Here is a 26,640-nt window from a genome sequence, read left to right as displayed (position 1 = left end):
TGGGACTGGACAGGTACTGGGAGTGTACCTGTAGGACAGTAGCCCCTTCCTGGGGCACTGTGGGAGGGAGAGTTTTGGCTGAGTGGGGGCTGCAAGAACAGGATGCTGGGCGTGGACAGGAGGAGCCTGGGAAGGAGGCCAAGGAAGCCTTCTGGACAGCCGCTTTAACTACCACCGGCAACGCCGGCCACTGTTCCCCCAGGGACTGGGGGCTGAGCGAAACCGATTCCCTGGCAGAGGAGCAGGGCAGGGTCGGCACTGAGGACAGAAGGCCTCCTGAACGCCACGGGCTGCTGAGCTAGCCCTCGTCACTCTGTGGCATGTTTGGGGGCTTTGGAGTGTGTCCTGGGGTGCCAGGGCTGCAAGTGGGAGCGGTCTTGTGCTCAGTGCCTAGCCAGCTGAGCTGGGTCTTCCAGATGACCTTGGGGGAGGGGCCCTGACCAGGGCACGCCAAGGCTGAGCCTCCAGGTCTGGATCCAGCAATGAGGCCCTGGCGGCTGCTGTGCGAAAAGCACGGGGTGGAACGGAGGGAGGCCGGGCCAGAGCCTGCCACGACTGGGGCAGGAGCCGTGACAGGGCATCTGGGGAGGGGACACCTGGTGAAGTCCCTGGGACCTATGGGCTGGTGCTCCCCCGTGCCAGCGCCCGCCTCTAGCAGTGCCTGAGGCACTCAGACAGGGCGAGTCAGGCTCTGAGCAGCTGACTCCTGTGACCAAGCTCACGGGCCTCAGTGCGCCAAGCCCAGGTGACACAGGAGGATGTGCGGTTGGGTGGACTTGGCGCTGGGGACTCGGTGCCTGGGTGCCGAGGGGGACACCCCCGGGTGGGCCGGGGCTGGCTCTGGCAAACCCATCATCTTCTTTTAGGGTTCTCGTGTCTGTGTGAGCCTATCGGACACGGCTGTGTGGGGGCAACAGACTGTACACCAGACCTTGGGCCTCAGGGGACCACCAGCTCAGCTCCCTGTCACCCTCGTGGACCTTCCCCGGCTCCCCTCTTTGGAGGGAACAGGCCCGGCAGTGCCTGTTTCGCCCTCCACTGCCGCTGCTCCTGCCGCCCCTCTCCTTCGTAGGAGGGGCTTCATTCTGACGACCTCCCACACCCGTTTGTGCTTTTAAAGCTTCTGTACGCCAACACACAGGAGGCAGGGCGTGGGCAGTGGGCTGTGTCGTGATCCACAAACGTGTGTTCCATGGCTATTTGAACCAGCCCCCTACTATAGGCCTTTGTGCCGTTCTCACTGTTCACTCTGACTAGCAGTGCTGAAATGACCATCCCAGTCATTGGGATCTAACCTTGTTTTCTGTCCACGTTGTCAGTCAGCTGTCCCAACACAACTGACCGAATATTCCCCCGCTCTGTTGAAATGTCACCTTCACCGAACTATAGATCCCCGTCTGTTTGTTCTTGCACATTGGCTCTTCCAGCCGATTCCGGTTGAGAGATTCCAGGATGTCCTCTCTGAAAGAATGCTGGGAAGGATACAGCATGAAAGGGAGGGAATGGGTTGGGGGCGGTGTGCCATTAAGGGGCACGTATGAGATTGTGGCCACTTGATTTGGAGGTTTGGATTCACCGACAATGAAGACCCCAAGTCAAAGGCGAATAGTTAAGCGCTTTGTTAAGCGAGAGCAAGAGGAAAGCAAGATTCAAGAGCATACATCGGCAGAGGGAAATCACCAACACCCGAACACAGACACTGGGGAATCCTGGAGACAGCAGCATCCGGGGTCCACCTGGGAAAAGTTCCAAGCGAGGTGTCCTTCCCTTGGGTGAGATTCCAAAGTGTCACTTTGGGGGCTAGGATTAAGTATGTTTTAGACAAAAGTGGCTACACGCCAAAGGCCTTCTGTGACTTGACTAACTACTCTGTCCCTCCAGGAGAAGGGCCAGTTCTGCCCGAGGGAATGGCTAAAGATCAAAGGTGCTAATCTCCTGGGAAGAAGGGCCAGTTCTCCCTGAGAGACAGCATGCCTATATTTTATTCTTCCAAAGAAGGTCACAGCTCAGGCATAAACAGGGAGGATTCTCAAGGTCCCTTTATCCTGTCAGGCGGGGTGTGTGTGTGTGTGTGTGTGTGTGTGTGTGTGTGGAGAGAGAGGGAGAGAGGGAGACAGAGAGAGAGGGAGAGAGAGGGAGAGAGGGAGAGAGAGAGAGAGAGAGAGAGAGAGCGCACGCAAGCGAGATGGAAGCAGAGAAAAGCTGGTTTCTTCAGAGTGTTGGGAGAAAGGCTTACAGAACTCTCAGCTGCGTGGCACCTTGGAGGGATCTACGGTTCTCCCAGTCTTGCAAATAATCTCAGGTATCCCCCTGACAACTGGGAGGAAATCGGTGCTCTTGTGTCCATGACAGAGGCATGGAGAGTTGGGAATCCAAGTACCATTGCAATCATAGCAGTTTCAGAATAGTTTTCTGAGTTGTGTTCCCTGGGCATCTCAACACTTTGGGTGCGTGCACTATGGGACGCCGTCGACAAGGTCGGGGAGGGGCCAGAAGGTTCCCTCTGGGTCTGGACACCATCAGAAGGGACTGTGTACCCAGGGGTCACCTTTTTAAATGGTCTCACGGAAACCTCTACCGAAGTCGCAGGGTTTGCCTTCGGTGAACACTCGGTCCCAGCTGCCCACTGGTCACAGCTGGCTTCTCTGCGTCCCTCTCCTGCAATGTGAATGGGAGTCTGTCGCTTTTCCCCAAGCTGACCCAATAAGGAATTGCAAGTCACCCAAACCACCTCGCATTGTCTGAGTGTGCTGCCCGATGAAGGGTCATCAAAGAAGTGATGGCATTCTCACCTTCTGCCTGTATAAGAACCAGTTGTTGGGCAGAACTCAAGAGGTTCCTGTGACTTCTAAGGGGGGGAAAATCTGCAGTGGAGGGTCTTGTCACCAGGTGGCAGTAAATGCATGGGTGGGGACTTCAGGGCACACTGGGTGGGCCTGGGAGCCAAGCAGAGACAGAGATGGGCGCCCCCTTCCAACCCCTGTGCGGACCATGGCATGTGAACCCCCTGCCCAGGCCATAGACTCACCGGCTGACCTCACAAAGAGCATTCCTAGTTCAAGTGGAGAGAGTGGATTCACCACCATGTCTCGACCTGTGGGTTTGACGGTGATCACAACAGTGTGGCCGAGTGTCTTTTCCAAGCGATGGACCTAACCTCAGTCCACCCACGTGCTCTGCTACACGATGTCCTTTGCGGTCTCCTCTTGAGAGGCGGGGTCTGTGTCCCCGACCCTTGAGTCTCAGCTGCCTTGTGACTGCTTGCACCAATGCCGCGCAGTGGAAGTGATGCCGTGTGACTTGCAAGGCTGAGTAGTGGAAGGTGGTATAGCTGCTGGATTGTCTGTCCCCTGGGCTAGGTGCCCTGGACCCTGAGCTGCCTGTGAGAAGATGGACCCCCCTGAGGCTTCCATGCCGTGAAGGAGCCAAGCTGCGTGGGGGGCCGTGTGGACGTGTGGACGTGCTCCGGTCCACAGGGCCCCAGCTTTCCAGTCGTGCCACGCCACCAGGGGAGTGATGCGAGGGAGTGAGGGTTCCGGCTCACACCTGCCTGAGTCCTCCCAGTCCTCCCAGCAGAGGCTCCAGACACGGCAGAGCAGGGACAGCACATCTCCACTGCCCTTGTCCCAATTCCTGACCCCCACAGTCTGTGATCTGTGCGCACGGCCTGTGGCTGCGTAGAGCCGCTTACCTTTGGGGGCAGTTTCCCATGCAGCCACAGGAACGGGAACAAGGACCGAGGCTACAAGAGCACGACAACAGAATATGGTTGCTAACCTTTACGCAACCCACCTTTGCATGGGTGCTTATTCCAAGCGCTTGAATGACATTCACTTGAGTTACTTCTCGGGAAAACCCCTGCGGGTAGTATTGTCACCATCGCCAGTCCCCAGACCCAGAAGCCTAAGGTCCAGAGCTGCCAGAGTAGTGGTCGAAGGTCACCTAGCTCTCAAGGGGAGGGCCTCCGACTGAATGAATCCTTGTGTCCGGCTACAGAGCCCATGCTGAGAGCCACTGTACTGTGTGGCAGGCTGCTTCTGACTCTTCTTCCACACGCTTACTCGCACTGGCTGCACCGTGAGGTCATGCGCCAGAGGGCAAAGGCAGAGGGCACGTTCGGATGTCAGTTTTCAGTTAGGAAATCTGCTGAGGGACCTTAGAGAGACGGCCAGAATCTTCATCCCCAAAACCGAAAGAATGAGTGTCACCTCTCTGATGCAAAGAGAAGGCCGGGACACACAGGATTTTATCATCTTAGAGTCCCGGACACCCTTCAGACAGACATCCCAGGGCAACCACCCAGACCCCAGATTCTGATCAAGTGGCAGTGTGTCTCAGGGCCGCAATGGACGAGATTAGCAAAAAGAGTCAAGCCATTTCGATGAAGACAGCAGTTTTCATTTCTAACACTCTCCACAAAGTCCAAGCTTTTATTCTGAGCAGGTGATGCTCCATTGCACTAGGTAACTTGCTCCCAACGGTAACCTCTTGCCGTCCCGCATGCCTGACACCACAGGCATGGGGAAGAAAGAGAGGCAGAGAGCAGGCCCAGTCCCGAGTGCCCAGGAGGAAAACGGAATTTGTTCAGGACAGCAGAGGCCGAGCCAGGATCGGTAGAGAATGCTGCTACACGGTACAGCCCCGGCACCCCCTCCCCACCCGCCAACCCCTGGAACCTACCAGCCACCCCTGAGTCCCTCCCTGATGCCGTTCTAAGGCTCCTTACTGACCAAGACTCCTCACATGTATGTGAGTATACATATACACTCTAACATCCATTGGTTCTTCGTTTTAAAACTGACAAGTGCTCTGAGGGAAATAATCTGTGATACAAAAGCATAAAAGGCACAAATTGTAATTCACAGAATGGCCTCTCCCCAGCCCTTTCCTGAGGTGGGTAGAATTTCAGCAAGTCCACTCAGATTCCGATTCCTGTCGTGTACAACCTGTACAATCTCCTCACCTCGAGGGCAGCAGGCAGCGGTGAATATGATGGTACTGGCCACCTGCCAGGTGTGCTGGCTGCTGTGTCCACCCCGCTGACGATGGGGATATTGAGGGACGTTAGGTGGGCAATTTGAAATGCCACAGCGCTCTCCTGCCTCAAATCAGCACCTTCATTTTTCACCAGCTATTCCTGGTGGTACATTATCTACTGGATTCCAGAGTTCTGTAAATGTTGATTCTGACAGTTTTTGCCAGTCCCTTAGTCCCTAGAGTGGAGGAATGGGGCCCTGCAGCTCCTCATTTTCCCTTTGTGGGAATGTCGCCCAGAACGCCTTATACAGGGTGGGGCAAAAGCAGGTTTACAGTTGTGAGAGCTCGAAACACAGTTTATTCGTGTACTATTCTTTATTAACTATTGGATTATTTTCCATACAAACAAGTGTAAGCCTACGTTCGCCCCATCCTGTAATCCTCAAATATCCAAGCTTTCAGAAATAACCAAATGTAATAGAACCATAAGGGAAGAGTCAGGACTAGAGGCAGAGTGCACAGTGTTGGAAAAGAGCCAAATCCTCTTCTATTCATTGGTAATTACTCTCTAAAAAGGAAGAATCAAGAAAGGACAAAATGAAAAAGGACCAAGAAAGAGAGGACCAGGGATGGAGAGGAACGGGGGTAAGGAGGAAGACGGGAAGGGAGGAAAGAAGGAGGGAGGGAGGGAGGGGAGGGACCCTCCTGCTGCATGCTGTCAGGGGACATTCTTCGTCGGCCTCATCATGACCACCTCCACCATTACCCCAGGGACAGCATCAGCCGCTCTCTCCCCGCAGCTCACCACGTCAGAGTTCTCCACGCTCTGCAACGGCTGGCCCTGTTCACACATATGGAGTAACGGGGACTGGATTTACGCTGCCGCTCACTTGAAAGAACCCCCCCAAACCAGACGCAGTGTATGAAACGCAGGGTGTAAAGATGACGGGTATCGAGTGATGACGGGCAGTGATCTCTGGGACTCGAGAAACGAGAGGTCTGCCCTGCGTTTGCCGCAGCCGAGTGTCCGGACAGGGAGTTTCCTGGCAGAGCCCCATGGACAGCCCGAGTTGAGGAGATGGAACCGAAATTCTCAGCACCTAGAGTGAGCGAGGTAGACGACCGCAGGGAAGAGCGTGGCGCAGGGCGAGGACGCTGCCTAACCGCAGAGGGTCCCCCTGGAGTATTCCGCAGACCGCGGCTCAGCACAAGCGTGTGAGGAGAGTACATGAGGCCGGGGGAGAACTACCTGGAGGGATGAAAGGGAACCATGCCGGGAGCTCAGGCTGGACAGGGACTGGTGGCTGTCCCCGCCAGCCAGGATGGTAACGCTCACAATTTGGGAGGCATCGGGCAGGGCGCTCCCAAGGGTTTTGCGTCAGTAGTGCCTGTGTGTGGGGGGGGGGGGGGTGACTCCCATTCTGAAAGGGCCCACACAGCAAACCCTCAGAGCCAGACTCTAAAGGGTCCAAGTCTTTCCAAGTCACTTAACAGCATCCAGAACTACTGACGGCAAAAAATATGTCTAGGACTACAAGGATATCCAGCACCCAAGGGAAAATCACAATATCTAGCATCCAGTCTAAAATTACCAGGCATGCAGAGAAGCAGGAAAACACAGTCCGATAATGAGAAAAGATATCAACCAATAAAAGTCATCCCCATGGAGCCCTGGCTGGTTGGCTCAGTGGATTGAGCACTGGCTTGCGAACCGAAGGATCACTGGTTCGATTCCCAATCAGGGCACTTGCCTGAGTTGGGGGCCAGGTCCCCAGTAGGGGGCGAACCAGAGGCCACACGTGCTGATACTTCCTTCCCTCTCTTTCTCTCTCCCTTCCTCCCTGTCTAAAAACAAATAAATGAAATCTTCAAAAGAAAAAAGTCATCCACATTGAAAAGGAAGTAAAACTGCCTTTTTTCTAAGAAAACATGATCATCTTGGAGATAATCCGATGGCCTGTTGAAAAGAGCTGCTATAATAAGTGAGCTTAGCAAGAGCTGCGCTATACTACACAGGGAACTCACTCCTTCCCATGAAAGGCTGAAACAGTTGTCCCAGCACTTTTCTTCACTGACCTGAGACAAGGCCACTCAGCCCACAAAGCTCTGATTTTATCATATCTGGGTTGTTTGCCCTTCTCGTGCAAACTAGACTTTGAAAAACGTTTTTGCCAAGGAGTCCCAATAGTGACAAGGATGTGGGAAACCAGCACTCTGGTTGGAGGGTCCATTTTCTCTAGTGCCATTCTGCAGTGAAGACGGAGAGCTTTATAAATCAATCATATTCAACTCAGTAAGTCCACCTCTTAGAAGGTATCTTTGAAAACATTTTAAAATATGTTTGTTGATTTTGCAGAGAGAGGAAAGAAGAGGGGAGAGAGAAAAACATTGAGGTGACAGAGAAACATCGGTTGGTTGCCTCCCATACACTCCCGGACCAGGGATCAAACCTAAAACCTAGGTATGTGCCCTGACCGGGAATCAAACCTGCAACCTTTTGGTGTACGGGACAACACTCCAACCTACTGAGCCACACTGGCCAGGGCCTCTGGGAGTCTGTCTTAAGGACATATTCATTCACGCAAACGTTTATTCATGAGAATTCCTTTGAATCCTGTAATAGGACAAAAATTGAAAATAATTTAAATGGTCAATAATTACACTGTAAAGTGTCTGCCATGCCTCCATTCAATAATGCATTTGAAGCCCTGGCTGGTGTGGCTCAGTGGGTTGAGTGCAGACCTGTGGGAATCGAAGGGTCGCCGGTTCGATTCCCAGTCAGGGCACGTGTGTGCTTTGTGTGCCAGAGGCCGGGTGGCGGGTGTGTGAGAGATAACAGATTGATGTTTCTTTCCCCCACCCCCTCTTTAGAAATGAGTAAATAAAATCCTTAAAAAAGATAATGTGTTTGAAGAAGCTTCAGGAAAAAAGGAAAAGTTCATGTTACATGAAAAGTTTTAGTAAAAATGTTAAGCTTGCAACAATTTGTTATACATTGACTATATAAATACACCTATAAAACTAAGGAATGATTCGAAAATGTTCACAGTAGTTAATACTGAGGGACAAGACCCATCTTCCACTTCCTAAATTGTCTTCAGTTACCTTGTAGTGCTTGAGTACGGTTCCCAGACCTCCCCCCGCCCAGCCTGAGACAAAGCCAAGCCTGTTAAGAGGTGCTGCAGTTGAAAAGAAACTCAAATGGAATAGTAGCTCAGTTGTATTTGCTGCAGAGACAAACGCTGAAGCGCTAAACAAAACGAGTGGCCCGCAAGTGCCCAAGGGCCAGTGCAGGCAGAAGATTAGGGCCCCATAGGAAAGTGGCACCTACTGCAGGAATCCCTGCTGTGGCAAGGGTCCACTGTCTAGGACCGGATACAAGGTTGGGCCTCAGCCCCCTTTTCCCAGCCCAGGTTTGGCGGGAAAGGCGGGCGGCGGGGGGGGCCCAAAGCGCTGCACGGTCCCCATCACCGGGGAAAGCTGGTCAAGAAAGTTGATGATGGATACTCGGAGGGCTTCAATATATGAATTTGAGGTGTGGAGGGGACACACGCATTCAGTCCAAGGTACCAGTGAACTAATGCATATGGTCACCCCGGCTACCAGGTAAACTTAAGATGAAGTACGTGTGAGGCCTGCTGGTGTCAAGTCCTCTTACTTGAGGGCCGGTTACGGACACCTTGAGAACGTGTGTGCAATGAGTTACAGCTGCTTGGCTGTGCAAAGGGGTTAGATTGCTTTCTGTCTTTGGAATCTCTTAGCAGATTGCCTGTGATGTATGTACATCACGTTCTGGTGCAATGGTTACTCAACAATAAAGCTGTTTTTCTTCTACTTTTTATGGAGACGTTTTCTGCGTGGGCAGCAGATTGTGTTCTTCTGCCCTGAAAGCACCTGAAAAGAGCCCTCTTTGTAGGTGAGGAGTGAGGCCAGGGGAGCAGGGCAACGGGTATCACCAGTGTACGTCCATTTCGAAGAGGGTCAAATAAGGTTTCAACGTGTAAAAGGATCTGGGAGTACAGGGAGCCCCTGGAAAGCCAGGACTGGGTTTCTTACCAACCTTCTTTCCTCTTCTACTTTTCCGGCATTGGTCCATTTCGGCATCTTTCATTAGCCACGTGGATGTTCCCCGGAGCCATCGGGAGGAAAAGCACCATCCCAGCCTCCTCGTGGCTCCACGCGGCAGTGCTGAGGTTGGTATGATACCACGGCTAAGACACTGGGTGCTCGAACCAAACAGACCTACATTCAAACCAGGCCTCTGCCACTTCCTAGCTCAGTGACCTTGAGAAAGTTGCTTAGCTTGTCTGATCTGCAATTCTTCACCCATAAAAGGTATGTTAGTGCTTACTTAGCTCACTGCATTGTTGTGAGAATAGGTAATGATGTAGGCAAAGTACATATCAGGGTGCCTGGGCACAGATGACTCTCTTTTTAATTGTATTTCCCCAAGACTGCACTATGCTGTCCCCGCCCCTTCCCCCCCCTCCAAACTCTTAACCAGTTGTCCCAGCACTCTTCTCCTCTGACCTGAAACAAGGACAGTAAAGCAAGAAGTTCACATTCCAGTCTTTCTGGTTTCCTTGCTCTGTTCATGCAGAGCATGAGTGTTCTGCATGAGTGTTTTTAATTTTTTTTTATTTTAAATTTAATTTGGCATTGTTATTATTAGTATTGCAGCAGGAAACACGTACAGCAGTGACCAGAGTGTGGGGAAACCAGCATTCTTGTGGGGGTGGGCACGTTTCCTGGAGAGCAGTTTTGTATTATAGATGTCCCTCTGGGAATCTACCTTAAGGAAACAGACAATCAGGCAGAGACTTGTAAACAAAGATTGCAGTAAAACATTATGTACGCTGGGGGAAAATGAGAAAGATTTAAGTGTTGAGCAATGACATAATGCAACTGTGCATTCTGCATATAATGCATCTATGTATAATGCATCTTCTATGCCTCCATTCAGTAAGATGTTTCGAAGAGTTTTTCGACAGAGATAAGGCCCAGATATTCAATGAGGACATTTCAGAGGAGAAAAAAGAACTAATGTTAACCTGATAAGCCTTGCTTGTTTACACGACTACTACACATTAATGTAGACACACACCTCTATAAATGTACTCCAAAATGCTGACAGTAGTTAAACTGAATGAGAAGAGGCAAGTAATTTTCATTTTCTTTCATTTTCTAATTTGTCTTCAATTGCCTGTACTACTTGAATATTTGAACCCCAGAACGAACCTCTCCCCTCCAACCCAAGGAGAAAGGCAAGCTAATCTGGATGCTCTAAAGAAACTCACACACAAAACTTTAGCTCAGTTTTATTATCCGCAGGAGGGAACATTTCAGGCACCAATCCAAAGAAGAGGGCAAGAGCGTCCAAGAGCCAATACAGCAAACAACTAGCCCCGCTACCCCAATAAAGTAGCAACTACTGCAGAAATCATGGACTTAGAGATGGATGCACCGCCTAGGATGAGACACTCTTGTGGCTTCAATTTGCTCTTTTGGGCTCAAAGTTAGCAAAAACCGGGGGTACAATGTGCTGCATGATCTGCACCACTATGAGGAGCCGGATGAGCAAGGACACAGTGGAAATTTGCAGGAGCTCAGAGTCTTCAGCAGTTAATCGACTAAGAGTGAGGGGAAAAGAAAATCACGTCAGAGGCGCTAACTCCTGGCCCTCCTCACTCCAACCCCTCCCCCCTTCCCGTGTCAATTAGACCTATTCCTTCATTGGGGAGGTCCTCAGGCTGGGGCACACCCGGTGACCCTCTCCCCCGCCCTCCGTAGTTAGACCAACCCTTTGGTGTCTCCACCTCTCCAATGGAGCGACCCTCAAGCAGAGATTGGCCCCGTCTCCTGCTGCTACTCTGACCCAGGCCCTTCAAGTACTTACATAAAGAGCTCACTGCCCCTCACCGAGAGCTCCCAAAGAACCATCCCGCGGTAGAGGTCAGCACCTGGCAACAGGAACCTGAGGGCCACTTCGGCATCCACGTTAGACAGGAAGGGCACCGTGAGGGTGCTGGTGGAGTTAAGGTAAAGGCACCATCTACACAGGCTTTCTGATTCAAGCCCCCTTACCTGTCAGAGGCCAGTCTTCTGCCAGGTTGTCCCTCACCCTCAGGACACCCAAGACGCTCCGGGATGACCCTTAAAGGAACTCTGCACCACAGTCCTCCTCGAGCCGCCCCGCCATGTCCCCAGGTCACCGCAGCTGCTTCTCCCAGCGACCCTGGGTCCCCATAATCCCCTTCCGTCCCACCAGAAGTCCACCCCGCTGCCACGAGGACCCGAAGCCTCTCCCGCCCATCGTCCTGCATCCCCCCCTCCTCCTGCCCACCCCTCTCCCTTCACCTCCATGTCGGGAGGGAGGGGGCTCCTCAAAAAGGATACAACTCCTGCATCTCACTTCCCAGGTCTCTGATAAAGTCAGAGGCCTCTCCAGCCAGCCCTGAGTCCAGTGGTGCTCTGTCGACCTGGGGATCTTCCCCGGCTGCAGCGCTTTCGGCTCCGGTGCTGTCCGCGTCTCCAGGGCCCACGGAGTCCCCTGGGCCAATGGGTGGTCCTGCACCTCTCACCATGCTGTCCGAGCCTTCATCATCTTTGGTCTTGGGTGACTGCATGTTCTTGGGCTATCTAGCACTGACCAGGCCACACTCAGCAGTCTCTTCTGACTGCTGAGGCACAAGAACTTCTCAGAAAGCCCCACCCACCCTCCTCACCAGAGGTGGCGCCTGTGCACACAGCACTCATGGGAGGCTCCAGGCACGGGATTGGTTCCCGCCAAGCCACACTTACCACACAGTCTGTCCAGCTGGGGTCGCTGAGGAGACCCCATTGCGTTGTGAGGGAGGCGCCAGGTGCCCTCACCAAGCCCCACCCATCTATGCTTGAGGACCCGCAGGCCACGCCCATCCTGGAAGAGACAGATTGCTCTGAGAGTCATCGGGGTTCTGAATGGCAGAGCAAGTCCAGATGAAGGGGAGAAGAAAGATGGGGTGAATGTGGCAGGGGAAGCAGGGTCAAGATGTGGCCGACATAGCCTTGGAGGGCCACCATGGCTAGGACTTGGAGAGGTGTGCCTGAGGGAAAGAAATGGTCTGCGTCCCAGTGGGCCCCCTGTGTGTCTATAAGTAAACAGCGAGTAGCGGCTGGCATGCTGGGGGAAAATGGGTCTTATTAAAAAATTTCTCAGCCCTGGCTGGCGTAGCTCAGTGGATTGAGCGCGGGCTGGGAACCAAAGTGTCCCAGGTTCGATTCCCAGCCAGGGTACATTCCTGGGTTGCAGGCCATAACCCCCAGCAACCGCACATTGATGTTTCTCTCTCTCTCTCTCTATCTCCCTCCCTTTCCTGTCTAAAAATAAATAAATAAAATATTTAAAAAAAAAATTCTCTTGTGGGCTAGTTTCAAACAAGGTTGAAAAGAAAAATCTCTGCCAGCCTCAGACTTCGGGGATTCTGAGAATAATTAGTATGTCTGAAAAACATACCAATGAGCTCCTGTCCCACAAGCAGCCAGTTCCCTCCGGCCAACTGAGAAACTCACTTCCCCTGAGCATGGGCTCTGAAAGTGCCTAAGTGCCCACGGAGACACTCCCAAGAGATTAACTAGAACCTTCCACCCCCACGGCCTTGACAGCAGCTCCCAAACCATGCTGCTACAGGCAGGCAGTAAGGGCTACCGCCTCCCAACCTCCCCCACATAAAACCAAAGACGGTGCAAAAACATCAGGGGAAGCATACGACTTCCAAGGAAAGGGTTCTCCCCGAAATTGGGAGGTCAGTAGTGGGCAGTGTCTTCGTGGCTGGGCCTCATCCCATCGTGCAGGCCCTGCCTTCATGGCCTCATCTAAGCCCCATTTTCAAACGCTATTTGCCCGGGGTCAGGGCTTCAATGTATTCCAATTATGCGGAAGAGAGGACTTGTATGTTCAGTGCATAGCAGGGTGCACCTCACTGACTCCATCTGTGTTTATGTGAATACTTTTGTTATGTGCCCCAGGCATGAACCAGCTCTGGCCACCAACACAGGCAACAAGCCAGGATGATCTAAGGACTGTACAACTGCTTTGCCCCTGACTGATACAAGAGCAACAGCACCAGTCAGGTGTGTCCTCGCCCATTGCCAGAGGGAACATGGATATTTTTGACAGGGAGCCAAGGATTGAGGTGACCAAACACAGAAACAATGTCTGTGCCGACTGACAATCCATGCTAGCTGTTCCGATGGGTATGACAGAGGAGGACCCAAGGTCTCACAGGTATTCCCAGCTGAGGCACAGGACAGAGGCAGTAAACTAAGATTTTGTGATCGAAAATTCTTCAAAGCAACTCAAAACCAAATGCCCTCATTAAGCTGCAGGGATCGAAGCAGCTACGGAGGTCAAAGCCTCTGGTGACCGTCATTCCACTTTCTCAACTTCGCCTCAGAGTGCCCCCTTCCCGTCCTTGGGCTCCCTGCCTGGAGGACAGTGCTTCCCCAGCTGGCCTCACTGGTGATGTTGACTGCTCATGCTCCTGTGCCAGGCCCCACCTGTCACACCTCAGCCCAGGAGGTGACACAGGCCACGTCTAGGCTCCTCTCTGCTACTTCTGAACCGCCCTTCTACCTGCTGTTCTGCTTACTGCCCTCACCCAGCTCTGCTCTGTGCCTCAGAGGCTGCCCCACATGGATGGCACCACTCGGGAAGCGCCCTTCTTCAGGCTGCCAGTTGGGCTCAGCCAATGGAGGCCACTGGCAAGAGACCAGAGGGTGGGGGGAGTGAGAACCAAGGGCATTTGTAGCCCCCTCCCCTAACACTCATCCTCTGAGGCTCCCTGCGGCCCTGGGAGGGGCTGCATTCCTCAGCTCTCACCAGGATGCAGTAGCATTGCCCCTACATTTAGGCCCAGGATTGCTATAGAGAAGGTGGCTTCCCTTGGAGCCTGACCATCCCGTGGTAGCTGTGGCATGCTGGCAAATGGTTGACAGCTTGTTCCCTGGGGTGTGGGGAGGGTGGTGGGATTGAAAAGCATGCATATACATGTGCAAATAGGTTTACTCTAATTCTAACTCTGTTATAATTCTCACTCATAAAGAATGTGTAGTACACAGTTTACAAATAATAATCAAATAGAATGATCTCTTCCTTGTACATTTTATAGACTTCATGGATTCTCACAGATTGTTTTAGTTGGCTTTTGCCAAACCCTTAACTCAAACGTTGCTTGAGATCTTCATTCACGTTAATCAATGAGTAAGGCAGAAAGGAAACAACACAGACACACACCCATCAGCGACATACGCGACTTCTTTTCTGAGTCAAATAATAGTCTTAAACTGTGGCAGAAGCATTTCCCCAAATGTTTATGCTACTCACACTGGAACAGCCACAGACGACACACAATTTTCGGTACAGCTCATCTTATTATTAACATTTCCTCCATCGCTTGCTTAAGCTAGGCCATCGACAAAACACTAAGCCGAGGCCTGATTTGTAGCATTTGCCAGTTTCTGTGGTGTCAATATTCTAACCCTGGCCAATTTCAAGCCACCAGCGGACACCGCGGAACAGTGTTGCACAGAGACTGGCTCACCTTTATAAAATTTTCTACCAGGATTCAGGACTCTAAGATGGCATCGGAGTAGGGAGGAGCAGATTCGGCTTCCCTCTACACAGGAGAGACAATCCTGGCCGATCTACAGAGTAGAGGATCAAGCAACCAACATACTTCAGCATGTGTGAAGATAGGGGACAAAGGATTGTGGTGAACCAAAAAACCGGGCTCTAAGAGGAGTGCTGCAACCAGGTAGGGTCCCAGGGACCAGCGTGGGGTCCAGGGGCTGCAGCCCTAGGCCCAGCTCCCGCTGCTGGGTTTGCCACACAGTCCTTGGGAGAGAGCCAGGACAACTGCTCCCTCCCCAGCCAAACAAGGTCTGAGTGGCACTGGGAGGAACCCAGTTGCTAGCAAACACACAAGGGCTGTGAGCACCCTTGGAAGCTGTGGACACTGGCGGAGTTGGGTTGCACAGTGGGCCCTGATCTCCACAGTCTCCGGTGTGGCAGGAGAGTTGGGCTGCGGGAGAAGCTAGGCCATTGTGTGGAGCAGCAGGCTTGAATAGGAGGAATTTCTCAAGATGAAGGAGTGACAAGACAGACACTGTTTGGGGAATTCTCCTAAAGTGATCAACCGCCCCACCCTCCCTGCCACCCAGCCAAGGGTGAGTGAGCGTGCCTACCGGGAGAGCATCCCTACACCCCAGTCCACAACAGTAACCCTGGGGAAACGCCTGATTCCCACACCCAGGGCACAGAGTTGAGGAGCCAAGATAGCTTCCCAGACAGTGCACGTGGCTGACCAAGAAAGAAAAGCCATACCAATCATCCCTCAGCCTGCCGCAGCCAGCAAGAGCAGAACAACCGGTTTGGCCACTTTGAAACCAAGAGACTTTTTAATTTTATTCTATTTTTTAACAATTCTTAATTTTTAAATTGTATTGTTTTTATTCTCTTTTGATTTCTTTTCCCTCTCTTTCCTGCTTTCTTGTTTTATTCCTTCCTCCTTTCTTTCCTCCAATGTTATCTCTTCTTACTTCCTTCGTCTGCCTTTTTTATTTTTATTTTTTTAAATACCTACAAGTGAGACAAAATCCTGGATCTGTGAAAAGACCAAAGTTGAGCCCAAAGAAGGGGCATCACAACAGCTGGGACAGTGAGACAAATTTCACTTTGCTAATACAGAGAACCTGCAAGTTATTGCATATTTGTATTATTATTTTTTCCAGTATTCTTACATCTTTTTTTAAATAATATTTTTGTATCCCTCTTCTTTTTGTATAGTCTGCTTTGCTAGGCTGGTTATATTGAATGACCTGACAGCTTTCCCCTGATATCTCTTTCATAGCGTATTGCTAATCTACTGTCCTTTACTGCACCTATGTCCCATTAGCACACTGCTCGAGGTACTGTACTCCCTATTCTTGTTACATAGATCTCATAGATTCTGTCATGTGATTGTTGCCCTAATATTATTGTAAATAATTGCTGTTCCATGCAATTGTAATTACCTCAAAACACCCCTCCCAGATCTTAGCCCATTTCAAAGTTTCCTGAACTCTATTACTATAGTGGTTAACTATATTCTCTCACACACTACACCTATTTACTATCCTTTACTCTCAACTTACCTCAGAATCTGACCTCCCACAACCTCACTGCTTTCTAGATCCAACTCACAATCCTTTCTTCCCCAACAAGAGTCTTATCTTCTTTCCATCCTTTCGAAAAATCAGCTAGCTGGGTGGAAGATCACAGTTAACACTATACATAGTCAAAGGATCTCCCATCTCTTCTCTACTGGCTGCAACTGTAAATATCATAGAATACTGTCTTGCTGTCTTCAACCATTTTGCCTTCCCCTCCAACTGATCACAAAAAAGAGTAGGTGGAAGTGGTGAACACCAGGATACCCACTGGAAGAGGAAACCCAACAACAAAGGAACCACTAACAGATAACAACAGAAGAAGGTGAAGGAGGGAGTAGTAACCACACAAACCTCAATCCAGGACCTATCTGGAAATACAACTAAACAGTAGACACAGAACCAAATACAAACAACTGGACAAGAGCAAGAGAGAATCCTTAAAACCTTTTACACACAGAAGAACCAGCTTCAACACAACCTGCCCTCACCAGCACAACAAAATACAAAAGGTGGTGGACAGAGTGACCTTCATTTAACCAGCTGGTGGGAAGGAACCACCAAAGAAAGACCCAACAACAATAAAAACCCAAAGGCAAACACAAAGCCAACTTAAATGACAACCTAAGACCAGTGAGCTCGGGAGATCAAGGAAACTGCACCACCAAAACCCACTGCTATTCTACTACAGAAGTTCACACCACAAACCCTGGGAGCCAGAACAGATCAATTTAAGAAGCTGAGGCTAACAAGAAGAGACTCACAAACCATGGGAAGACAAAGAAACAATCCCCAAGTGAAAGGAAAGGAAGAAGCCTCAGAAAGAATGCTAAACGAAATAGAGACAATTCAACTATCAGATATTGAGTTCAAAGCAATGATTGTCAGGAAGCTCAATGAGCTCACCAGAAACTACAGGGAAGCTACAATGAACTCACTGAAAACTACATCAACATGAAAAAGGAAATAGAAACTATCAACAAGGGCCAAGAGGAAATGAAGAATACAATTTCTGAAGAACACAGTAGAAGGAATGAAGCAGGATCGATGAAGCAGAAGATCAGATCAGTGAGCTAGAGGACAAAGTAGAAGAAACACTCAGAAAGAGCAAGAAAAGGAAAAGAGGCTCAGAAAAAATGAAGAGGATTAAGAGAAATGCAAGAAAATATGAAACGTAATAATATCCGTATAATAGGGATACTAGAAGGAGAAGAAGAGCAAGGGATAGAACACCTATTTGAAAAAGTAATGATGGAAAACTTTCCTAATTTGATGAGAGAAAAAGTCACACAAGTCCAGGAAACACACAGAGTTCCAATCAAGAGGAACCCAAAGAGGGTCACTTCAAGACATATCATAATTAAAATAGCAAAATACCAAGACAAAGAGAGAATCTTAAAAGCAGCAAGGGAGAAACAGGAAGTAACATACAAGGGAGCCCCAATAAGGTTAGCAGCTGACTTCTCAATGGAAACACTCCAAGCCAGAAGAGATTGGCAAGAAATATTCCAAGTAATGAGAACCAGAGGTCTGCACCCAAGGCTACTTTACCCAGCAAGTCTCTCAATCAAGATAGAAGGCCAAATAAGAAGCTTTCCAGATGAAAGAAGTCTAAAAGAATACACCTCCACCAAAGCAGCACTGCAAGAGATGCTAAAGGGCCTACTGTAAGGAAAAGAAGGAAAAGAGAGAGAGAGAAAGAGAAACACAGGTACGAAAATGGCAATGAATAAGTACCTATCAGTAATAACCTTAAATGTAAATGGATTAAATGCTCCAAACAAAAGACATAGAATAGCTGAATGGATAAGAAAGCATGACCCACACATATGTTGCCTACAAGAGACCCACCTCAAGACAAAAGATCTACACAGACTAAAAGTGAAGGGCTGGAAACAAATTTTCCAAGCAAATGGACAGGAAAAAAAAGCCAGGATAGCAATACTTATATCAGACAAAATAGACTTCCAAAAAAGGTCCATAAAAAGAGACCCAGAAGGTCACTTCATAATACTCAAGGGAAGAATCCACCAAGAAGACATAAACATTGTAAATATATATGCACCCAACATAGGAGCACCCAAATACATAAAGAAAATCTTAGAGGACTTTAAGAAGGATATTGACAGCAACACAATTATAGTAGGGGATTTTAACTCCCCACTGTCAAAAATGGACAGATCTTCCAAACAAAATATCAATAAAGATATTGTGGCATTGAACAATGCCCTAGAGGAAATGGACTTAACTGATTTATATAGAGCCCTTCATCCCAAAGAAGCAAAATACACATTCTTTTCAAATGCACATGGAACATTTTCAAAGCTAGACCACATGATAGGACACAAAGCAAGCCTCAACAAATTTAAGAGAATCGAAATTATACCAACCATTCTCTCTGACCACAAGCGACTGAAACTAGAAACCAACCCCAAAGTAAGAAACCTGAAACATTCAAAATCATGGAGATTCAATATCATGCTATTAAACCAAGAATAGGTCAAGAATGAAATTAGGGAAGAAATCAAAAAGTTTCTGGAAAAAAATGAAAATGAACTCACAACAACCCAAAACTTATGGGACAGAGCCAAGTCAGTCCTGAGAGGGAAGTTCATAGTGATACATGCCCACCTAAAAAAAGACAGAAACATTTCAAACACACAACCTAACCCTATGTCTACAAGAACTCGAGGAAAAACAACAAAGACAGCCCAGAGCAAGCAGAAGGAAGGAAATAACCAAGATCAGAGCAGAATTAAATGACATAGAGACTAAAAGCACAATTCTGAGGATCAATGAATCCAGGAGCTGGTTCTTTGAAAAAATAAACAAAATCAACCAGCCTTTAAGCAGGCTCATCAAGAAAAGAGAAAGGATCCAAATAAAGACAATCAGAAATGAAAGAGGAGAAATTACAACTGACACCACAGAAATACAAAGGATTGTAAGAAATTACTATGAAGAACTGTATACCAAGAAATTTGAAAACCTAGGTGAAATGGACAAATTTCTAAAAAAAATATAATCTTCCAAAACTCAATAAAAAAGAAGCAGAAAGCCTGAACAGATCAATGACAGCAGATGAAATTGAAGCAGTAATCAAAAAACTCCTGATGCACAAAAGTCCAGGTCCACATGGTTTCACTGGTGAATTCTACAAGGCATTTAAGGAAGAGCTAATCCCTATCCTTCACAGACTGTTCCAAAAATATCCAGAATGATGGAAGACTCCCAAACTCTTTTTATAAAGCCAGCATCATCCTAATTCCAAAACCAGATAAAGACACAACAAAGAAAGAAAACTTCAGGCCAATATCACTGATGAACATAGACGCTAAAATCCTCAACAAAATATTGGCAAACCACATCCAACAATACATTAAAAAGATCATACACCATGACCAAGTGGGATTCATCCCAGGGATGCAAGGATGGTTCAATATTCACAAATCGGTAAATGTAATACAGCACATAAACAAAAGCAAAGACAAAAATCACATGATCATATCGATAGATGCAGAAAAAGCATTTGATAAGGTACAGCACCCATTTTTGATAAAAACACTCAGCAAAGTGGGAATAGAGGGAGCATTCCTCAACATAATAAAGGCCATATATGAGAGACCTACAGCCAACATCATACTCAATGGGCAAAAACTAAAATCTTTTCCACTAAGATCAGGAACAAGACAAGGTTGTCCACTTTCACCACTTCTATTCAATATAGTATTGGAAGTTTTAGCCACAGTGATCAGACAAGAAAAGGAAATAAAAGGCATCCAAATTGGAAAGGAGGAAACAAAACTGTCATTGTTTGCAGATGACATGATAGTGTACATAGAAAACCCTATAGACTCTGCTAAAAAAACTGCTTGACCTAATAAATGAATTTGGCAAAACTGCAGGATACAAAGTCAATATCCAGAAATCAAAGGCATTTTTGTATACCAACAATGAAACAGCAGAAACAGAAATTAGGAAAAAGATCCCATTTCACATAGCAAAAAGAAAAATAAAATACCTAGGAATAAATCTAACCAAGAAAGTAAAAGATCTGTATAAAGAAAACTACACAACACTGAAGAAATAAATTAAGGAAGACAAAAACAAATGGAAACATATATCATTTTCATGGATTGGAAGAATTAACATCATCAAAATGTCCATACTACACAAAGCAATTTACATATTCAATGCAATACCTATTAAAGTACCAATGGCATATTTCACAGACATAGAACAAACACTTCAAAAATTTATATGGAACCATAAATGACCCCAAATAGCTGCTGCAATTTTGAGAAAGAAAAGCAAAGTAGGAGGGATCACAATACCTGATACCAAACTGTATTACAAGGCCACTGTAATCAAAACAGCCAGGTACTGGCATAAAAACAGGCACATGGACCAATGAAACAGAACAGAGAGCCCAGAAATAAGCCCAAGTCTCTACAATCAATTAATATTTGACAAAGAGGGCAGCAACATAAAATGGAGTAAAAACAGTCTCTTCAACAAATGGTGTTGGGAACACTGGACAGCTGCATGCAAAAAAAAAAAATGAAACTCAAGCACCAACTTACACCATACACAAAAATAAATTCAAGGTGGATAAAAGACTTAAATATAAGCCATGTCACCATTAAAGTCCCAGAGGAAAACATAGGCAGGAAAATCTCAGATATTTTACCCAGCAACATTTTTACTGATACGTGCCCCAGAGCAAGGGACATAAAGGAAAGAATAAACAAATGGGATCTCATCAGAATAAAAAAGCTTCTGCACAGCTAAAGAAAACGGTATTAAAACAAAAATAGAACCAACTGTATGGGAAAACATATTTGCCAATGACACCTCAGACAAGGGTTTAATCTCCAAAATATACAAAGAACTTACATGACTCCACTCTAAGAAGACAAGCAACCCAATTAAAAAATGGGCAAAGGACTTGAACAGACACTTCTCCAAGGAGGACATACAGAGGATCCAGAGACACATGAAAAGATGCTCAATATCGCTAGCTATCAGAGAGATGCAAATTAAAACCACAATGAGATACCACTTTACACCAGTCAGAATGGCAATAATAAACAAAGCAACAAACAACAAGTGTTGGAGAGGTTGTGGTGAAAAGGGGACCCTAGTGCAGTGTTGGTAGGATTGCAGACTGGTATAACCACTATGGAAAACAGTATGGAATTTTCTCAGAAAACTAAAAATGGATCTGCCTTTTGACCCAGCAATTCTACTGCTAGGATGATATCCTAAGAACCCTAAAACACCAATCCAAAAGAATCTATGCACCCCAATACTCATAGCAGCACAATTTACAATAGCCAAGTGTTGGAAGCAACCTAGATGCCCATCAGTAAATGAACGGATCAAAAAACTATGGTACATTTACACAATGGAATTCTATGCAGCAGAAAAAAAGAAGGAGCTCCTCCCTTTGCCAACAGCATGGATGCAACTGGAAAGTATTATGCTAAGCAAAATAAACCAGGCAGTGAAAGACAAATACCATATGATCTCACCTTTAACAGGAATGTAAACAGCAAAACAAAGAAACGAGCAAATTATCACCAAAGACACTCAAATAAAGAACAGACTGACAAGAGTTCAGAGGGGAGAGGAGAGGGAATTTCAGGGGAATTTCAGGGGAAAAGGGGAATGGTTTAGAGGAACGAGTATAAAGGACACATGAATAAAAACTAGGGGCAGGTGGAAATGGGAGGGAGGAGGGGAGGGCTGGGTGGGTGGGTTGGAATGGGAGTAAAAGATAGAAAATTGCACTGCAACAACAATTGAAATAAAATTTTTAAAAAAATTTTCTATCATACAGTTGCAATAGACAAAATTAACAGTGAGAGCATGGGTGACAGTAACATGTAGCACAGTACTAGAAAATGAAGGGTTTTACCTTTTAAAAGTCTAATTCATTTCATCGTAAGTTCATATCATTGAAATTTGAATTATTATGCAAATAAGTGACTTCTGCAGATCACTGTATAGCACCGTGCCTCCAGTCGACAACACTGAATTGGGTTCTTAAAATTGGCTACGTTAAGTGTGATGATAAGTATTCTTCCCACGCATACACAAAAACATAATAAAAGGGTGGGAGGAAACTTTGGTTGAAGGTATGTCTATGGCCTTGATGGTGGTGAGGGTTGCCCAGGTGTGTGCTTCTCCCCGGCCTCATAGACGTGCATACATGAAATGTGCACAGCTTTTTACCTGTTAAACATAACTCAATAAAGTGGTTTAGAGAATAAAATAAAAGAAGCCTCTCTTATTGGCTCCAGTGCACATCCAGCTCCCAAAGTTCTGATGATTTAACTCTCAGCTCTCCGGAGCCCACATGAGGCAACTCCCACTCACCACTGCTTCTTGGCCCCTTGGCCCTGCCTGCTCACACCCCTCTAGATAGTCTTTTCATTAAGCACTCCTCAGTTAAATACTTCAAAGGTTCCCATTGTTTCCTGCTGGTGCCCTGACTAGAGCTGCAGGGGTAGATGCAGGCATCTTAGAATTATTTGGGGTGCCCTCAAGTATCAGTCAGGATTCATTCCCAGGTATCTCAAACCTCTCTGGTGAGTTTTACACAGGGAGTTTAACAAGATGGTGAGAGAAGGCTCAGGCTTCCTAGGCAGACCAACAACACTGTACAGCCCAGCACTCCTGGTTGCACAGATTTGGTGCAGCTGTAGATCATCTCATGACCCGTGAGCTACCAGGGTGGCAAGAGAATGCCTGGGAGGTGTGGGCTCCAGGAACAGCACAGCAAGAACAGGCAGGCCCAAGGCTAAACATCTCCAGAGGGAGCATGGACAGCAGGCCATCACCGCTTCATGCTATAGTGTAGCTGAGGGGATCTTTCCATTGCTACCCAGGAAGGATTCAGAAAGAAACTTGACATAAAATTGTTGGAGGCCCTGTAAGGAGGTAGCCAGCTGTGACTATAAGAGACTGTGTGATTTGGGGGCAGAGGGAATATATGTGCAACTGGAGAAGACACTGGAGCTCATGCCACCTGTCACATACCAAACCCAATAAGCAGACAGGGATTAAATCTTTATGGGCATTTTATTCAAATGGCAGGTGATCTAAAATGGCAGGTTCACACCCTAAAAAAAATCTTACATTTTCTTTCCAAGCCTCGTTTTTTAAAATATATTTTATTGATTATGCAATTACAGTTGTCCCATTTCCCCTTTTATTCTCCTACATTCTGCATGGCCCCTCCCACCCACATTCTCCCCTAAGTTCATGTCCAAAGGTCGTACATATAAGTTCTTTGGCTTCTACATTTTCTATACTATTCTTAACCTCCCCCTGTCTCTTTTGTACCTCCCATTTATGCTACTTATTCCCTGTATGTTTTCCACCACTCCCCCTTGCCCCTCCCTGCTCATATACCTCCATGTGATCTCCATTTCTGTGATTCTATTCCTGTTCTATTGTTTGCTTAGTTTGTTTTTGTTTTAATTTTTTAGATTCAATTCTTGATAGTCATGATTTTGTTGTCATTTTACTGTTCATATTTTTGATCATCTTCTTTTTCTTAGATGAGTCCCTTTAACATTTCATATAATAAGGGATTGGTGATGAACTCCTTTAACTTGACCTTGTATTAGAAGCACTTAATCTGCCCTTCCATTCTAAATGATAGCTTTGTTGGATAGAGTTATCATGGATGCAGGTCCTTGCCTGTCATGACTTAGAATACTTCTTTCCAGTCCCTTCTTGCCTGCAAGTTCTCTTTTTAGGAATCAGCTGATAGTCTTATGGAAACTCCTTCATAGGTAACTCTCTCCTTTTCTCTTGCTGCTTTTAAGATTCTCTCCTTACCTTTAATCTTCAGTAATGTCCTTATGATGTGTTTTGGTGTGTGTTTCCTTGGGTCCAACTTGTTTGGGATTCTCTGAGCTTCCTGGACTTCCCAGAAGCCTATTTCCTTGGCCTGATTGGGGAAGTTCTCCTTCATTATTGTTTCAAATAAGTTTTCAATTTCTTGCTCTCCCTCTTCTCCTTCTGGAACCCCTATGATTTGGATGTTGGAATGTTTGAAGTTGTTCTTTAAACATTCCAACATCCTAAGGTTCCTAAGCCTCTCCTCATTTTTTTGAATTTTTGTTTCTTCATTCTGTTCTGGTTGACTGTTTATTTCTGCCTTCCAGTCCAAACCATTGATTTCATTCCTGGTTTCCTTCCCATCAGTGTTGGCTCCCTGCAGATTTTCCCGTTTTCACTTTTCTTAGCCTTCACTTTTTCCTCTATTTTGCAACCATACTCAACCAATTCTGTGAGCATATTGATAATCACTGTTTTGAATTGTGCACTTGATAGGTTGGCTATCTCATTGTCACTTAGTTATATTTTTTCTGGATCTTTGATCTGTTCTTTCATTTGGGCCATATTTCTTTGTCTTGATGTATGTTATGTAGTAAAGGGAGGAGTCCTAGGTATTAACCAGGGCAGAGAAACCCAGGTTGCTGTGTTGTGGCACTATATGTGTGAGAAGGGTCCAAGTGGGAACCATGCTGCTTATTCAGCTCTTTGCTGGTTTTCAATCAGTTCTGCCTCTACCCACAAGCAAATTTGGCCCTTCTGGTGCTGATTCCCAGGTGGATGAATTTGTGTACATTTCAGGATGCTGTGGGTCTCTCCAACAAACTCTCCTATGAGGCTGGGAGCTTCTCCCACTGCCACCTCAACCCCCACAGATGTTTTCAGTCAGAGGCTTTGAGGCTTTCTTTCCCCACACTGGAACCCTGGGTTGTGCAGTCTTTCTCACTCCCTAGTTGTTCCTCACAGTTTATCTGCACATAATTGTGGAAAGCAGGGCTCTGGAAGCACCCACCATGCCAGTCTGTTAGCAGCCACCTTGCCCACATTGGTCCTCCAGCTACCACTTGCTGTGAGTCCTCTCTGCCTGGCCACTCATCTCTGCCCCTCCTACTTGTCTGAATGAATGTTTCTTCTTTTACTCCTTGGTTGTCAGACTTCCATACAGTTTGATTTTCTGGCAGTTCTGGTTGTTTTTTTGTTTTTAAGTTTGTTGTTGTCCTTCTTTTGGTTATGCAGGGAGGTTCAGTGTATCTGCCTACACCTTCAACTTGGCCAGAAGTTCAAGCCAACATATTTATAACAGGGAATAAATAAGGTGTGGTGAGAGCTTTTGAAATTCAGGAAGAATTAGGTGAAAGAAAGTGCAGCATTATTGTCCTGGGAAGTTAGATATTCCCAGGTACGGGTGATCATCTGTCTCTCCCTGGAACACAAAAGCCTGGATACCTCCACTTGTCCCTAGGTAGTAATCTTTCGAAGTGCCCCAGGAGGTTGGCTGTCTCTCCCAGGAGCCAGGATGGACCTTATCTTTAGTTTCTGAAACAATAGCTTTAACATATGTATTACTTACTAGGCTTATAACTTTTACCTTAAACTAAAATTTTCCAACTCTTGAGTCCCCTATCACATGGAGACAGGGCCCACAGGGACTCATGCTACAGTGTGGGGGCCACATAGAAACTCTTTTAAAAGTGAGACTGGACTTCCATCCAAGGTAGAGGCATAGGTAGACACACTGTGCCTCCTCGTACAACCAAAACAAGGACAACAAATTTAAAAACAAAAAAAAACAACAACCAGAACTGCCAGAAAATCAAACTGTATGGAAGTCCAACAACCAAGGAGTAAAAGAAGAAATATTTATCCAGACCAGTAGGAGGGGCAGAGACATGCAGCTGGGTAGAGGGGACTCTCAGGCAGGCAGTGGCTGAAGGACAAGGGTGGGCAAGGCAGTGACTGGTGGACTGGGTGTTCCCACATTCGAGTACAGATAAACCAGGAGGAACAACTGAGGAGGGAAACAGACTGAGCAACCCAGGGCTCCAACACGGGGAAATAAAGCCTCAAAGCCTCTGACGGAAAACACCTGTGGGGGTTGAGGCAGCAGTGGGAGAAACTCCCAGCCTCACAGAAGAGTTCGTTGGAGAGACCCACAGGGTCCTAGAATGTACACAAACCACCTATCTGGGAATCAGCACCAGAAGGGCCCAATTTGATTGTGGGTAGTGGGAGAAGTGACTAAAAACCAGCAGAGAGTGGAGCAAGCAGCACTGTTCCCTCTCTGACCACCCCCCCACACACACACACATACAACATCACAAGGCAGCAACATGGGTTGCTCCAACCTGGTGAACAGCTAAGGATGTTCTCCTTGCTACATAACAGGTGAGCCGAGACCAAAAAAATGGCCCAAATGAAAGAACAGATCAAAGCTCCAGAAAAAAATACAACTGAGCAACAAAGAGATAGCCAACCTATGAGACAGAGATTTCAAAACACTGGTTATCAGGATGCTCCAGGAACTCAATAGGTACTTCAACAACATAAAAAAAGACCAAGGGAGCGATGAAGGTGGCATTATGTGAAATAAAGAAAAATCTACAGGGGACCAACAGTTACAGGAAG

General features: G+C 47.2%; 1 pseudogene; it reads right to left on the bottom strand.

Annotated features, from left to right (window-relative positions):
• Positions 1–12,971: 12,971 nt before the first annotated feature.
• LOC114505878 lies at positions 12,972–13,116 on the bottom strand (annotated as a pseudogene).
• Positions 13,117–26,640: the final 13,524 nt, after the last annotated feature.

This window comes from Phyllostomus discolor, chromosome X, assembly GCF_004126475.2.
Source record: "Phyllostomus discolor isolate MPI-MPIP mPhyDis1 chromosome X, mPhyDis1.pri.v3, whole genome shotgun sequence".
Lineage (NCBI taxonomy): Eukaryota > Metazoa > Chordata > Mammalia > Chiroptera > Phyllostomidae > Phyllostomus > Phyllostomus discolor.
This window is presented reverse-complemented; position numbering and strand designations above follow the sequence as displayed.